We start from the raw sequence: 16,194 nt of genomic DNA, 5'->3' as shown, positions 1-16,194 counted from the left end.
GAGTCTCTAGAACGCTGCCACTTCTCCTTAAGGATACTCCCTCACACTGTCAGAACCATCTTAAAAGTCATAGTCCTGCCCAAAGGGGAAATGACATGGGATGGTTAGAGCCAGGAGAGCATGGTCAGGAAGTATAATCTGCATACAGCAAGGTTAGGGAGGCCCAGAGGGAAGTAGCAACACCCAACTGCATATACCTCCACCACATGTCTGTGAACAGCAATCACACCAATCAGGTGGACCAGCTTCAACTTCAAAGCTTGCAAACCAATATCCATTTTCTAGCCGGATGCTGGCTGGCCTATGTTGACTACTAAAGATTGTACTGGTACTCTGGGGATCCAGTACAGAGGCCAACAGTGTATGCTACCTTGCTGAGAGACCATAGTACATGGTGTAGCTTTGCAGCAGCGGCCATGAAAGGACGTTCTTATATCTAATGACAAGTTTTATATTTTCTTTTCTTCCCTCACCTGTGAATTGAACAGGACTCCTACCTGACACCTGAAATAAATATTATTTTGTTCACCTTAAATCCACTTTGTGGCTCAGATTTATCCTGGCAGCACCTGCTCTCTCATTCACATTAACACTATACCAGTTGTGTGCAAATACCCCAAACACATTTATATCTACTCTAAAGCAGGTGTAAATGTGTGTGGTATGCACCTGTGTATTTTATAAAATATGTAGATATATTGTGATTCTACTCCCGCTCTGCCCAAACTATGCCCCTGGAACAGTCTGCTCATGGTATATGAATACCTGCTGTCTTGCTGACACACTTGTACCATAGGGGAATTTTATAGAAGGTCTTTTGAATGTATAAAACAAGATAAAATTACCCTGAGTTTGTGTGCGCGTGAATGATATATTTGTATTTTGTAAACTGCTTAGTTTTAAGCGGTATAGAAGTTTTGGAAATAGAGAGATTCTCTCACACTCGTACGTCTGCCAACAGCTACTGTATTGCTTTGTAAAGAAGTTGTGCATCATCAATAGCAAGTCTGATGGTAATCTAATAAAAAGTGCCATAATCTGTGGACTTTCTTAGATTTTTCTGAGTTTGGGAGAAATATTTTTTCAAACTCACTCTGGATTGTCAAATATCATGCAAGAGGGGTAATCAACTTTCATATCATTTGTTCTCCTGGCGAAGTCCTATGGAAGTATCTCTCAGTAGAAGCACCACAAAACTGGGTATAGAATACTCCCTGAAGGTTCATGATACACTGAGACTGGAAATGCTTGAATAAATCCCCAAAGAAGAATAAATTTCTTGCCATGCAATCTTATCTTCTTAATTCTGTGAATATTTGATGTTCATCTACTCTTCATGACAACCCCATCCTAATACTGTCCACAATATGCCACAATCTGGAAACAATTACTTAAAATGGTCTTTGAAAATCCTGCATATAGATAGACTGTTTCCTTCCCAAAATCCAGATGCTTTTTTTTTTTTTTTTAAAGTTAATTACAAAGTGAGCTGCCAACTGCAGCTTGTAGGGAGAGACTTTTACCTTCTGTCAGGGCTTCTTCTGTGATTCTTGACACAACTGTTCCAACTAGTGATTATAAAGTAAAGTTTCAGTGGGTTTTGGTTAGATACCTGTTTAGCTTCTGACTGTGAGCTCCATTTAGATAGCTATACTACGTGAATTTCATTTTTAAGATGTAATAATCGGGGCTGTGGAGTTGGTACACCAGTCTTTTGAGACTGACTCCTTAATATTTCTACTGTCTGGCTCCAACTCCTATTGATATTAGTTTAAAAAGTGCTGGGTAAATATACATTCAATCCAGAACAAAGATATGCATATATAATTAGTATAAAAGGTAAATTAGCTATATAGTATAATGTGTTTTTAATCTTGAAGCTGGAGTCGGTACATTTTACTTATGTCTGACTTCGACTCCACCCAAAATTGCTTCTGTCTCTCACAGTAACATGGTAAATGATGGCAGATAAAGACCACATGATCCGTCCAATCTGCCCAACAAGGTGGCCAGAGCCACCCTCGCCACTCTGTACAGGCCGCCTCCTGCTAGCCACCCATGCTTAAAAACACTGGTTATCTCCATCATGCCAACCACTATAGGCAACCAGTCATGAATGGAGTCTTGGTATAAACCATAATCTTCCGCAAGTATTGTTGAGCAGTATTGAACTTAACAGTCAAGAAGTCTTCCCCCTCCCTCTTGAGCTGCAACAGCACCCTCACTCCCAGCACATCACAATAAAGTGATCTATAACACCCGGAGTTGCCGAATCATCACCTGTCTCTTGCTATTTGCAGGAGAAAGACCGAGAAGTCCTTATCCGACATCGGCCTTAGTTCCCCAAGCTGGAGTTGTTGAATCTTTCAGTTTTTTGCCATTTGCGGACACAGACCATAGAAATCTGTCTGGCTTTTGCCTTAGTTCCACTACTCCTTGCCAACATAACATCTTGCAACATAACACCTCAAAAGCTATGCCATGTTTTCATCCTCTTTCTATTTAGGCATCCCCAGGGTTTGTCCCACACATTTTTGAATTTGCTCACCATTTTTGACTCTACCACCTGTCCTGGAAGGATATTACAGACATCTACTACCCTCTCTGTGAGAAAGTATTTCCTGACATTACTCCTAAGTCTACCTCTCTGCAACTTCAATTCATGTCCTTAGTTCTACTGCCCCAGCGTCTCTGGAAGAGATTTGTTTGTATATTAATACCTTTCAAATACTTAAAATAGCTGTATCATATCACCTCTCTCTCTCTCTCTCTCCTTTTAGTGTGTGGATGTTCAAGTCCTCCAGTCTCTTATATATCTTATGGCACAAACCCCTGTACCATTTTTGTCGCTTTCCTCTGAACTGCCTCGTCTTTTTATGTCCTTGAAAAGATGTGGCCTCCAAAACTGGACACAATGCTCCAGGTGGGGATCTTGCCATTGAGTTGTACAGGAGTATCAACACTTCCTTTTTTTTTCTGCTTGCTATGCCTCTCTATGCAGTCTAGCATTCTTCAGGCAACAGCCACTGCCTTGTCACATTGTTTCGCTGCCTTGAGATCATCAGACACTATCACCCCAATGTCTCTCTCCTGATCCATGCATGTCAGTTTCTCACCTCCTAATGCATATGCTATTTGGATTTCTATACTCAAAGTGCATCACTTTGCATTTTTTCACATTAAATTTTAACTGCTAACCATTCAACCATTTCTTCTGATTTTGTAGATCTCTTCTCATGTTGTCCACACCCTTCGGGTGTTATCCGTAAAAAGGTACTGATCCTTGAGGCACTCCACTAACATTCTATCCTCTGAGTAAACTCAATTTACCACCAACCCTCTACCATCTGTGGGTCAACTAGTTCCCAATCCAGACCTCTTGACTCCAAAGCCATGATAATAATACTGTGATGAAATGTATCTGATCTATACCCATTCTAGAAATACTTAAAACCTGACTGACTAGGTGTGCCTCCAGGAGACGGTTCAGAAGCTCTGATCTATTGGTTAGAGCAGTGGGCTGAGAAGCCAGGGTTCGAATCCTGCTTCAGCCACTAACACTCGTTGTGACCTTGGGCAAGTCACTATCTCTCATTGTCTCAGATATTCCCTTCGATTGTAAGTTTCTTAGGACAGGGAAATATTGTACCTGAATTCTTTCATCACTGCACAGCACTGTGTACAGCTAGTAGCACCACAAAAATAAGTATTATACTGCTATATTCCACAGGGAGCATGAGAGAGGGAGCACAAAATGAGAAACAGATGGGAATAAGATTGGAGGGGGTCAGCGTTTGAGGTGGGAGTGACTGTGGAAGGTCAGAAGTAGGATTAATATCATCTGCTGAAAGAAAGAAAGGAAGGAAGGAAGGAAGGAGGAGAATATAGAGAAAGGAAGGTGAGGTGCCACAACCATGATAAGATGCTCTTGGGAAGAATGGAAATGGCTGAATGAGAGGAAGAAAACTTGAAGCCCAAGAGCAGAAGACAGGTTAGAAGATAATGACTGAGCTAGAGAATCGGTAATGTGTTCTTGAGGCTTGTAAGGTTTTGAAGGAAAGAATAAGATTTTAATGCTTTCAGACTTCTCGCCCAATCATTGCTTTTGCCTCACGTAGATTATTGTAATTCTGTATTGGTGGAAATATCCGAGGGGCTGTACAAGAGATTGCAAACTTATCAGAATACGGCGACCAGACTGATTTGGCAAGTCTCAAAATATGAGTCTACTTTGCTGTTTTTGCTCAGACTTCACTGGTTGCCTGTCAGGGCTTGGGTTATATTTAAAGTATGCACACTTTCTTTTTCAATTTTAAATGGATTAGCTCCTGAGTATTTATCTGATTTGGTAGTCCCTTCTCTGAGAAATGGTGCTTCTTCTAATAGACTGCCATTATTATTACAATACCCTAGTCCTAAAGAAGTAATTTATAGATCAGTTTTTAATGATTTATTTTCATTCCAATCTGTCAAGCACTGGAATGCTTTATCTTTAATTATTTGAGTGTTGACTCAATCTAAAAGTTTTAAGAAAGTTTAACCACTTTAATGAGAAATAGGCTGAATGTGTTCTACTTGTATTTCTCTGGGGAATGCCCAGTGACACAATCTTTTGTAAATCACAAGGCGCTCCATTGGGATTTTGCAGGGTACAAGTCTCATGTAAATTTAATTTACATGAACACAGACCCAATTCAGATGTTCATGTCAATCTACTGTACAAAGCATCAAACTTATTAGTTTGGACATTTTATGTGAGGCTGCTACTCAGTGATCCGTTATTAACTGCTGTGCCAGAGAAGCATTCTCTCACCTGATTTTCTGCTTGTTTAAAATGTCAAGAATTGCTCTGTCACTTCAGCTTAATATCTCTTACACTGGCTGTTTGCAGGTCATCGCCCTGTTAACGACATGACTGGCTTGGCAAGATAGTTCTTGTGGCTGCTGTGGGGGTCCTGGTGAGTTGTACTGTAATGATGAATTAACGTATCTCTAGCTCCTGAGCTTCTCTATCCTTTAGATTCACAGTGGTTTGTTGGTGAATAAAATGTTTTGTTTCAGCAGGCAGGGTGGATTTCTACTGGCACAGTTCATTGAAAGAGCAATGGCCGATGGAGATGGAAGGGAGGGGGCATAGCTTTCTTCTGCCAGGAGAGTCCCAACAGTTTGTGGACTCTGGTTTTCCCAGGCCTGTAATAAAGGGCATACTAAGAAGCTCAATGTATGGCCAAGGAAAAGAGATTATGTGGTGTTTGTACTTCCGTTTTGAGCATGAATAATTATAGGCATACTGGATACAGAAATTTTGGAAGGGGAGTGACGCCCATCCTGTGTTTATTTTTATACCAGTACCCAGAATGCCGTGAGACCAATAGTCCACAAGTTCACCCAACCTATCAACTTTCATGCTAAAAAGAATTCACCTGAGAGAAATGTGTACAGAGGTGTGCCTGAAAAGAATCTGCCTAATATGAAAATAATTCTGTGTCTTTCTGAAATATTTATATATGGCAAACCTATTTTGACTGGAACTATTAAAAGTTCTGTTTTGAATAAGGCTGTTGTTTTTTGTTCATTTTCCGCTTACTTGGTACCAGAATTCCCTTTTCATAATCTTGTTTCTCTCCAGTATGAAGAAAGTTTATTACTTACACAGTTTTTTTTTGGTAACAAAACGTACTACTTGTAAAAGAGAGAGTTGGGGGGGAGGGGGGGATATGATTGAGGTCTATAAAATCCTGAGTGGTGCAGAATGGGTAAAAGTGAATCGATTTTTCACTCTTTCAAAAAGTACAAAGACCAGAGGACACTCGATTTAAATTACATGGAAATAAACAAATAGGCGGAAAGGAGGAAATATTTTTTCACTCAAAGAATTGTTAAGCTGCTGCTTTAATGTAGAAGTGCTGTGTTCTGTTACCATTTGGCATTAGCTCATAAATCATGGAAGGAGAAAAGGTGAATAAAGTCTGGCAATTCAGAGTTATGGTTGTTCTAACATGTGCAACTCTGCACCCATTAGTAGTATGGTTTCACAAATGGTTTCTGTGTGATACCTATCCAAAAATGCATGAAAGAGACATATGTTCACAATTTTTCTGTTGTATTAATACAATACTTGTTGAGTATTCAACAACCCTGATTTTACTTTGCCTGCCTGCACTTTATTTTGCTGTGCCCTCCAAAAGGATCATGCCAACACATTGGGTTCCAGCCCCTCATTAGGGCATTAGTTCCCTGGTCTTCTGGAAGAGGAATAATCATGCTGCTTTCTGTCTCCCTGGGGATGCCATACTTCGAAGACGTAAGCATGCTCCATTTCTGTCTCATACTACTTGGAGCATTTGCATTGTTGTGGTCACCCTGCTAAATAGGGAAGGCTAGTCATGCTGCCCTGACCTTCTGTAGGTTCATGTCGGCTGCTATTATTGTTTTGGATTGGCATGGCACTACCAAACTGCTGTGAATATTGATACATTGATGGTGTGAATACTGTGGATTCTGTCAAAACCAGTTTTATTCTTCCTTACTTGTAGAATTTTGAAAACCACTAAGGTTTATAAGCTGATATTTATCCTGTTGCAAAATTTAAGAGTGGAAACTTCAAAGGATTGTATAAGTCAAATGAGTGCTACGAGAAAGTCTGGAAATATTTCATTTTGATAGAGAAGATTTTTTTTTTGTCTAAGCAGTAGTGTTGAGAAGGATAGCATGTGCAGATTTATTTGTTTTTACGTAAAAGAAATACAGCACAGAAATTCCAGTAGATCGGCAGCATTTGCATTAAAACATTTTCCCTCCATGCTCAATATATTCTTATCCTGGTTTAATTGTCCTCTGTGAGTCAGACCATTTAATAGTACAGGTTTTCAAAATTTGTGTTTTACTGTAGATATTTTTTGTTGTTTAATAGCTTTAATTTGTTATGCATGTTGCAATACAAGTGAGGAAAGCATGCAGCGCATGGCTCATGGAATTCTTTCCAACCCTTCTGCATGTGAATGTGTGTGTGTGTGTTGGAGAGGGCAGGTTTGTTGAGTATTTGTATGTCTGTGTATCTGTCTACTAAACCTCCTTGTTTGGTGTCATTGCCTGGAAAGTGCCTCAGTGCAAGGAGGGCTGCCTGTTTCAGAAGTAGAGAATGACGGGGATGGGGGACCTGTCCTAACCACAGGGACGGGGACAGAGCCTGAGGGAATGGGATGGGGACAGAGCCCGTGGGGATGGGGACAACTCTCCCCTTGTCATTTTCTGCTTTGAAGCCTGCTAATGAACTGGACTGTTATTTATATTTGAGTGATGCAGACAACGATAGTTTGATTTTTTTTTTTTTTTTTTTGTAAAACAAGCAAACATGCTGGCCACAACTAGCAAAATTTGCATGGGAATCCTGTACATTCTTGCTACCAGCACATATTCTAAGAACAACACCTTCTATTGCAGGAAGGACTGTGGAAGACAGGAGAACTAGACTGAATTCTGAGATTGTTATTCATCCACAGATTTAAAAAATCATAACAGTGCTTCATAGAGCATATTCCCACTGCTATGGCATACAGAACAGGTTATATTTTGTACCCCTGGACATTTTAACAGGGTGGATTAAGATTCATTGGGGTAGTAGAAGTCGGCTATTGTTGGGGTTGGAAGGGTAGAGGGTGGTGGGGGGGTGCTATTATAGTTGCTCGTTATTATTGTTTTCTATTTATGATTTATGAAAAACAGTTGCACAGCATATTATTCCTTTTTATACTTTAATAAAAAGATTTAGATATAAAATCATAAGTGTTCAAAGCTTCTGCAGATGAGGACAGAGCCCATGGGGATGGGATGGGGACGGGGCAGGGACGGAAACAGAACCCATGGGGACGGGGCAGGGATAAACTGTGTCCCCATGCCATTTTCTACTTAGAAGTCACAGCTCCATGCATGTAGTCAGCTTTCAAGGATGGCAGAGGCCAAACCAAGGGTGTCAGGCACTGTTTGCAGTGCAGAGAAGCCGATGCAAGTGCTGCAGTGGAGACAGTTGCAGCAGTGAGCCATTTCATTGCCAGTGTTGATCAGTGGCATCTGCACACTGGCTAACATCAGGCTCCTTTACAGAGGTATGCTAGGGCAGCATGCACCTTATTAGCGCTTGTTCCCATGCATGGGAACGGAGACTATTTTTCATCGTGACAGCGGCTGGTTTGACATTATGGTGGGAGATTCAGTAGTTGCTAGGGCTCCGAGTTCTTTTTTCCTTCAGTGGCAGTTCCCTGGAGAAGGGGACCCATATCTGAAGTCTCCTAAGGGGGAGGATTAACAGTGTCAGCGTGGGCCATTGTCGTAGCTGGTCAGTTTCTTAAAGGATTGAATTAAAAGGACCTGGCTCCCCCACAGTGCTTCTGAGGACAACTCCTAATTTATGGAGCATGTAGGAAGTGCTTCCCTAAGTCTTCCTGGTGGTATGCTATTGCCCCTAGTGTGGGGGCCAGGTGTATAGTGTTGGGCTCACCAGGGTCCACTAGATTGGGCCAAAAACTCTTCCAGCAGATTACAGATGGTAGCGTAGAGTGCTTTCTGCAGCCCTGGGTGGGCCTCATATCCCCTTAACTCCAGTCTCGTGGCACCTGAAGACTGGAGCCACATGGGTGTTAATGTCACTGTTGGCTCCTTTGGTGATTCCTCCATGCTGCTGGACAAAGCCTTCATGGCAGGCAAGTGCGCAGCTTGGTCTTGGACTGAGGGTGTTACTGGCTGTGTCTTGAAGCATGGTGCTGCCAGTTTTGGCGTTCATGGTAGGCTAGGAGGGCCCTGGAGCACTTTCTGCCTGGGTTCATTCTTGAGGTTTGATGTTCCAGGGCCTACCTCATGGATCATTCAGGCCTTGTCCTCTGGGGCTTGTAAGTACAGGATGCAAGAACCTTGAAATGTTAAAGATTCTAAGGTGCTGGTGTTTCATATTCTGTTGCTGCAAGGCAGGTGTTTTAAGTGAAACGTTTTGGGTGGAATTGAAGTCTTCCCCCACCCACATTGTTTTTGAGGTGTGATAGAATATTAGAGACCAGGTTTGGTCTGCCATCCTTGAACTTTGTAGCTGGATAATGATGATAATTCATATTTCTAGATCATCTTTCCCCTTTTATCCAGTTATCATAGCTGAAAAAAATGTAAAGTGATTTTTGGTTGTGTGGCTATGTCTTGCTCATAAATAGATGTGGCATGAAAATGAAAAAAAAAAGTATTCTAATGAGCTGTCTGTGTAAAACACTCTCTTCTTTTATCTGGTGCTTTAAAGTATTTGAAGCTGTCCTCCAGGGACATGGCGTGTGTCTCTCTTCTAGGTTCCATTGTGAAAGAGCAGTAAGAGAGGCTGATGTTGCCTAGCGACCCCTGGGCTGGAAGAGAGAGCCTGGCTCTTGGCTGCACTAACATCTGAACTCTGAATCTTAAGAATGGTTCGAATTTTTCAGCATTTTGTTTGCCTGTGAAATTTACATCTACTGAAAGTTACCAAGCACCATGTAATCAGTTTGTCTGCTACCCTGGTCTGTATCAACACAGAGAGCCAGAGCCTTAAAGCGTGTGCTGTACTCGGATGTTCCTTGGGAAGATGCTTCTGAAAACACCTCAGAGTGTGCGCTGCGAGTACAATGGATAGAGCATGGGCTTGTTCACCACTGTTTACCGTGTGCATTGCCACTAGCTCTGCTTTTGTAACCTGTCAGAGCTATTCCCTGAGGAGGGCTGTTGAATCTGCAATCTAGATTCTAGAGGTGCCATTTAGTGCTCTGCTTACAGCCAGGACCAAAATGCTGTGCAGAATGCACAAGACAGTTAAGCTGGAGAAGTGTCATGGTTTCTCCCTCTGAGGATGAGAGGTGGTAAGCAGTTTTTTTTCAAGTGTAAAAATATGTCTCTGAAAAATACTTTAAAAAATAATGTGTGTGTGTATATATATCCTATATAATAATTCTCACCTCCAACATTCTATGCGTCTGTCTGCCTTTGTCCGTAACTTTCTTCACAGATGGGCTCCGAAGCCCTAGCTGATGTCACTAGACCCAATATGACGCGTCTTATATAATTCTCGCCCCCAAAGTTTTATGTGTCTGCCTGCCTGTGTCCGTAACTTCCTTCACAGATGGGCTCTGAAGCCCTGAGGGGGGGGGGGGGGTTGGGAAATCGGAGGGAGTGAGGCAGGGAGGTGGGGTCTGGATCTCGGAGAGAGGGAGGGGGGTCTGCAAATTGGAGGGAGGGAGGCAGATAGATAGATATATAAACAAACAGCCCAGATAAAAGTTTTGAACTTGCAGTGCTGTATTTTGTAGCTGGGCTCTCTTCCTGCTATTTTTAGCACTAGCTGTAGTTAAAAATTGGAAAGGCAATGAACATATTTTGTCAATGGCTATCAGATAACTAACAGTTTTCTTTTTCCTTTTCTTTGTTAAGAATCAAAGATTTGTCATCGCAGCAGTAACTCCCTTTAGAATGTTGCCAGTTTTCTCCTTCCCTTGATTTCTTTGATGCTGTCACAGTCTTGCAGGACTCTTGGCCTGGCATTCTTGTCCAGATAACTGGAATATACACATAGCCTGCAGGTGCGCAAATAGAGCTATACGTATTACTACTACTATTTAGCATTTCTATAGCGCTACAAGGCATACGTTTAGGAGTCAAGGGCAAAAAATTGTTTTTCAAAGAAATATAGTAAATGAGAGAAAATAAAGAGCAACACTTCCCATTCAGTAGGCACAGCTGACATTAGTTTATCCCTTATCTGGAACTTTCAGCTGTCCTCCTGCCTCTGTTTGTTGATGTTTGTGTTTCAACCCTGGTCTGTCTGTGCAAGTCACCCTGGCCATCTTGATTGCACAGGCTTCTGCTTGCAGGTTATCCCGTTCCTTCTGTTTAGGGTCATACCACAATGCAGTCATTTAGCTAACTGTTTTGGGCTGAGCTGTCACTTTGTGCAGGTTGCTCCTGTGCCTTATCATCGTCCTCTTGCTACTAGAGAGCCTCTGTGTTGATTGCAGGCATTTTAGAAATCTATGTTTTTGTTTTCCTACTCGGGTTTTTTGCTTTGTTTATGTTTTGAACTTTTTTTGTTGGTCTACATTTTTTTTCAGTTTTTGCTCAGTTTTTGTAATTTTTCCTTACTGTGTCAAATATTTTTATTTTTGCTCAGTTTTTGTAATTTTTCCTTACTGTGTCAAATATTTTTATTTTTGCTCATTTGTTTTGGTTATTTTGTGTTCTTTCTCTTTGTCAAAAAGCCTACTTATGGTAGAACTCAGCCCCAGGATGCAGCAGCTCCCTCTAGGCCCAAAACTGCTGTATTTATTTATTGGGATTTATTAACTGCCTTTATGAAGACATTCCACCCAGCTGGTGGATAGCTGTAGTGACCGCGTAGCTGTTTTTAGGGCCAGGCCAGTGGAAGATGCCAGCTGTCGATTTTTAAGCACAATGCTATGGAATTGTGCATCCTTGGCAAGTATCCTGAAAGCCAGGTCTGAGCACCCCCAAGAACAGAATCAGGGAAATCTTCAGCAGACTTTTCCGGTCAAGTGATCTCTTGATATCATAGGGCACTTTCTGTAATGTTTATAGATACAAATGCTACAAGTATTGTCGGGAAACTCTGTTTCTCAGACCACTCGGATAGTTTTATTATTATTATTTGTTACATTTGTATCCCACATTTTCCCACCTTTTGCAGGCTCAATGTGGCTTACATATATCCGTTAACGGTGTTAGCCGATTAAGGTTTGAACAAATACATAGTATGAATGAATACAAAGTGATATTGTGGTATAATGAGGCACATGTATGGTAGGAAACTGTTGGGGGGAACTTAGAGAGGGAAATGGGGAAGAAGAGTCAGGTAATGTCCGTTGCAGTCTTTGGTTATGTTGTGTCGCAAGTGACCGGTATTTTTATGTTGGGTCAGTGGGGTATGCTCTTCTGAACAGGTCTGTCTTTAGTGCTTTCCGAAAATTTAGGTGGTCGAGCATAGTTTTTACTGCTTTTGGCAATGCGTTCCATAGTTGTGCGCTTAGGTAGGAAAAGCTGTTTGCATAGGTGGATTTGTATTTGAGTCCTTTGCTGCTTGGGTAGTGGAGGTATAGATATGATCGTGCAGATTTTGTGGAGCTTCTGGTTGGCAGGCCGATGAGGTCTGTCATGTATCCCGGTGACTCGCTGTAAATAATTTTGTGAACAGTCGTGCAGATTTTGAAAGTGATGCATTCTTTGATTGGTAGCCAGTGCAATTTTTCTCTGAGTGGTTTGGCGCTGTCAAAACATGTTTCTCCGAGGACAAGCAGGCTGCTTGTTCTCACTGATGGGGGTGACGTCCACGGCAGCCCCTCCAATCGGTGAGAACAATCAGCCTGCTGTCCTCGGAGAATACCTTCTATAGGTATGTAGCATTCGCTTTTTCCAAATATAAGCCTGGCTGCTGTATTTTGGGCGATCTGAAGTTTCTTTATGATTTAATCCTTGCATCCCGCATAGATTCCATTACAATACTCCTTGTCATCAGCAGCAGATGAATCCATTAACTGATGGGTTGTGTCCACCTACCAGCAGGTGGAGATAGAGAAATACTGAAGGCAGATGGAGCTAGCCGTCCATAGAGCACTATGGTTTTTCAGTGTTCTCTATCTTCCAGCAGGTGTGGACGTAGCTTGATCAGCTCCTGGAAAATGTTGTGCCTGGGGTGTTTCCTGTGCGTTTGCCAGTTGAAACTGGGGTGTTGTGGCTGGTGGTGCCCACTTTGAAGGCATATAGGTTCGCCCTTTCCCTGCCTTACCCACCCCCTGCCTACCGGAGTACCTCTGTTGCTGCCTGCCTCCAACTTTCCTCACAGCGTTAAAAAAAAAAAAAGAGTACGCTTTGGTTCTGCGTAGCTATTCTGAGGCTATTTTCCATGTGCAGCTTGACCGGAGCTCGGATGACTCGGTCTTTTGAGGTGAGAGTGGTGCCCAGCTCCTCCGGGGAGGTCCTGCGGACGCCGTTCCGATCGGGGTAAGTTTTGGCGCGAAGCCGCCATTTTACTTATATATTTCCGTCCGTTTGGACAATGGCTGCTGAAGCAGTTAAACGCTGCTCCCATTGTGGTAAACGTAGATCATCATCGGGGCTCTGTAAGATGTGCTCTTTAGACGCTAGAGCTGGTACGAGCATGGCGAGCGATGATTCTTCCCGCTCAAGGGAGCTGGCAGTGGGCGCCATTTTGGAAGTGCCGCAGGCCTCAACCCTCGCTGTTGTGGAGGAGTCTGAGTGCAGGGGGACGCCTCGGTTAGAGGCTACCAGAGGAGCTCCTGTTCCCGTTTCTCCTGATTCAGAGACGGTGGGTCTGGGTAAATTTTTTTCCCCGGAGTTTGTGCTGTTAATGCATAAAGCTTTCATGCTGAAAAGAGCTCTGCCGCACGTGTCTGACACTGTGCTGCTACCTGGTTTCCCCCCGGGTGTTGAGGGTCCGGGGCTGGCTGATTCCCCCGAGCGTTGGAAGGACGCAAAGCATAGACAGGTAAATCCCCTGTCGGAGAGTGGCGCACTTCCCTTTTCCCTCCCCGTGGTCGGGCGGTGTGGATTCTGAGGGTTCTGGCGGAGCCTCATGGTCTGAAGAGCCAGAGGAAAGTGCCGGTTTGCCACTGGATCTGGATGATCCCAATGCGGTGAGGATTTTCCACCGCGATGAGCTGCCAGCACTCATTTCTGACGCCTTGCAGGCCCTCTCGATCGATGTTCCTGCCAAGGGCGAGGCCTCCTCTGGTAATCCGAAGATGGCGAGTACTAAGAAGCCTGCTCAAGCCTTTCCTGTGCATGACTCCATCCAAGAGCTTATTTCAGCTCAATGGTCTGAACCCGATGGGCCTTTGAAAGTGGCCAGGGCTATGGGTCAGCTTTATCCTCTAAGTGAGGAGCACTTGGCCCCTTTGGGGATGCCTAAAGTGGACGCTTTGGTCACAGTGGTGACTAAGAGGACCACCCTCCCTGTAGAGGGAGGGGTTGCCCTGAAGGACATGTGACCATAACACATACCATCCCAAGGTGAAGAACCCCCCCCCCCCCCCCCCAAACAAGCAGGAAGCAGCCTCCTCACATCCACCCCATCCCAATAGCAAAGTCATGGCATCAAGGGGGAAGCACCACTGGTAACATATTATCCAACCCTAAACATGCCCCCTTGAAATTACACACTATAGGAGTGTACATTGTTATACATTGTTATAGAATACAGTGTGCATGTAAATCCCAATTAAAGTCAGTTAATGCCAATAATTGGTTGTTAGTAGCCAATTATTGGTACTGATTGGCTCATTCATCAATTAAGTTGCGCAGGTTGGCTATGCATGCTGATTTGCGCTCGCAACTTTAGTAACTATAGATAGAATCCGGGGTTATTGTATGTAATCAGGGAGTGACTGTTCTGTGTTGTGTGTCACACAGGATCTAGTGTCTCCTGTAGAATGACTTTGCTTGTGCCAACAGTGTCCAGCGGAAACCTCACTTTTCCATCATTGTGGTATGTCCTGAAACTTGAATTGATTCCTCTGTCATAACTTGGTTTCCTTTTGAACTTTAGGTCATCAGAAAGTCTTCTCTGCTCTCTGAGATTGCTCCCTGCTTTTGTAGTGCTGTCATTGCATCCCTCTGGTGCCTTGCTCTGCTCCTGCATACTGCTGAAATGCTTTTGCTCCTCACAGGTTTTACACATTTGCCTAAATGTCTGATACCTCTCTCTAGCTCCTAGCTGCCCTCTCAGCCACAATATAATAACTCACTTAAAGGACTAGAATCCTGCTTTCCTGCCTCTTGTCTTTTTATCCTGTTTATGTTGTATTGCTCTTGATGTAATTGTTGTATTAGCAAGCTCATATTTTAGCATATGTATTTTAAAATTGCTTCCAAAGTAATAAGAATTCTAGAGGTCCTTTTACTAATCTGTGGTAACAAATGGCCTTAGCACACCCTTAAGCGGATCATTCCTGTGAGCTAAGGCCATGTTTATTGCGACTGTAAAAACCCAGATTTTTTAAAATCTAATGGCCATGCGCTAATGGTGCACAGCCATTTTTAAAAATTACTACAGGAGTACTAACCGACATTTATTTTTTAGGTGGTAAGGGCTCCCGCATCATCCGTGCACTACTACTACTACTTAACATTTCTAGAGCGCTACTAGGGTTACGCAGCGCTGTACAGATTAACAAAAAAGGACAGTCCCTGCTCCAAGGAGCTTACAATCTAATGGGTGACATGTCAAGTAGGGGCAGTCCAGATTTCCTGAATAGAATGGTGGTTAGGTGCCAAAGGCGACATTGAAGAGGTGGGCTTTGAGCAAGGCTTTGAAGATGGGCAGGGAGGGGGCCTGGCATATGGGCTCAGGGAGTTTATTCCAGGCATGGGGTGAGGCGAGGCAGAAAGGGCGGAGTCTGAAGTTGGCGGTGGTGGAGAAGGGTACTGACAGGAGGGATTTGTCTTGAGAACGGAGGTTACGGGTAGGGAATGTAAGGGGAGATGAGGGTAGAGAGGTAGGGAGGGGCTGTAGATTGAGTGCATTTGTAGGTTAAAAGGAGAAGCTTAAACTGTATGCGGTACCTGATTGGAAGCCAGTGAAGTGACTTGAGGAGAGGGGTGATATGAGTGTACAGGTTCAGGCGGAAGATAAGAGGTGCAGCAGAGTTTTGAACGGACTGAAGGGGGGGATAGATGGCAAAGTGGGAGGCCAGTGAGGAGAAGGTTGCAGTAGTCAAGGCGAGAGGTAATGATAGAATGGATGAGAGTTCGGGTGGTGTGCTCAGACAGGAAGGGGTGAATTTTGCTGATGTTATAGAGGAAGAAGCGACAGGTCTTGGCAATCTGCTGGATATGCGCAGAGAAGGAGAGAGAGGAGTCAAAGATGACCCCGAGGTTGCGGGCAGATGAGACGGGGACGATGAGGGTGTTATCAACAGAGATAGAGAGTGGAGGGAGAGGAGAAGTGGGTTTGGGAGGGAAGACAATAACCAGTTAGCACACGGTAATGTAGATACACTGGTTACCACAGGAATGCCCACTTCTCTTTGCCCCGACATACCCCCTAAAAAATTGCAAAAACAAAATGTAATAGTGCATGCATATGCAAAAATAACACGTAACCCTTCAGCATGTCTTGCGTTAGGTCATTTTTGCTGCATTAGATATGCATTAGCTCCTAGT

At 43.4% G+C, this 16,194-nt stretch overlaps 1 protein-coding gene across 4 annotated transcripts in view; it reads left to right on the top strand.

The window, feature by feature from the left end:
* WDFY3 (WD repeat and FYVE domain containing 3) overlaps nucleotides 1–16,194 on the top strand; it is a 655,707-nt gene that overhangs the window by 93,083 nt on the left and 546,430 nt on the right. Inside the window, exon 1 of one of the 4 annotated variants that reach the window (XM_030190594.1) lies at nucleotides 4,889–4,958. The exons of the other annotated variants lie outside the window; for them this stretch is intronic. The gene's annotated coding sequence lies outside the window, so the exon portion shown is untranslated. Of the gene's footprint in view, nucleotides 1–4,888; nucleotides 4,959–16,194 lie in introns of those variants that run through there. 4 annotated transcript variants of the gene reach the window in all.

Source organism: Microcaecilia unicolor, chromosome 2, assembly GCF_901765095.1.
Source record: "Microcaecilia unicolor chromosome 2, aMicUni1.1, whole genome shotgun sequence".
In the NCBI taxonomy this organism is placed as follows: Eukaryota; Metazoa; Chordata; class Amphibia; order Gymnophiona; family Siphonopidae; genus Microcaecilia; species Microcaecilia unicolor.
Note: the sequence above shows the minus strand (reverse complement) of the source record. Positions and strands in the feature narration are given on the sequence as shown.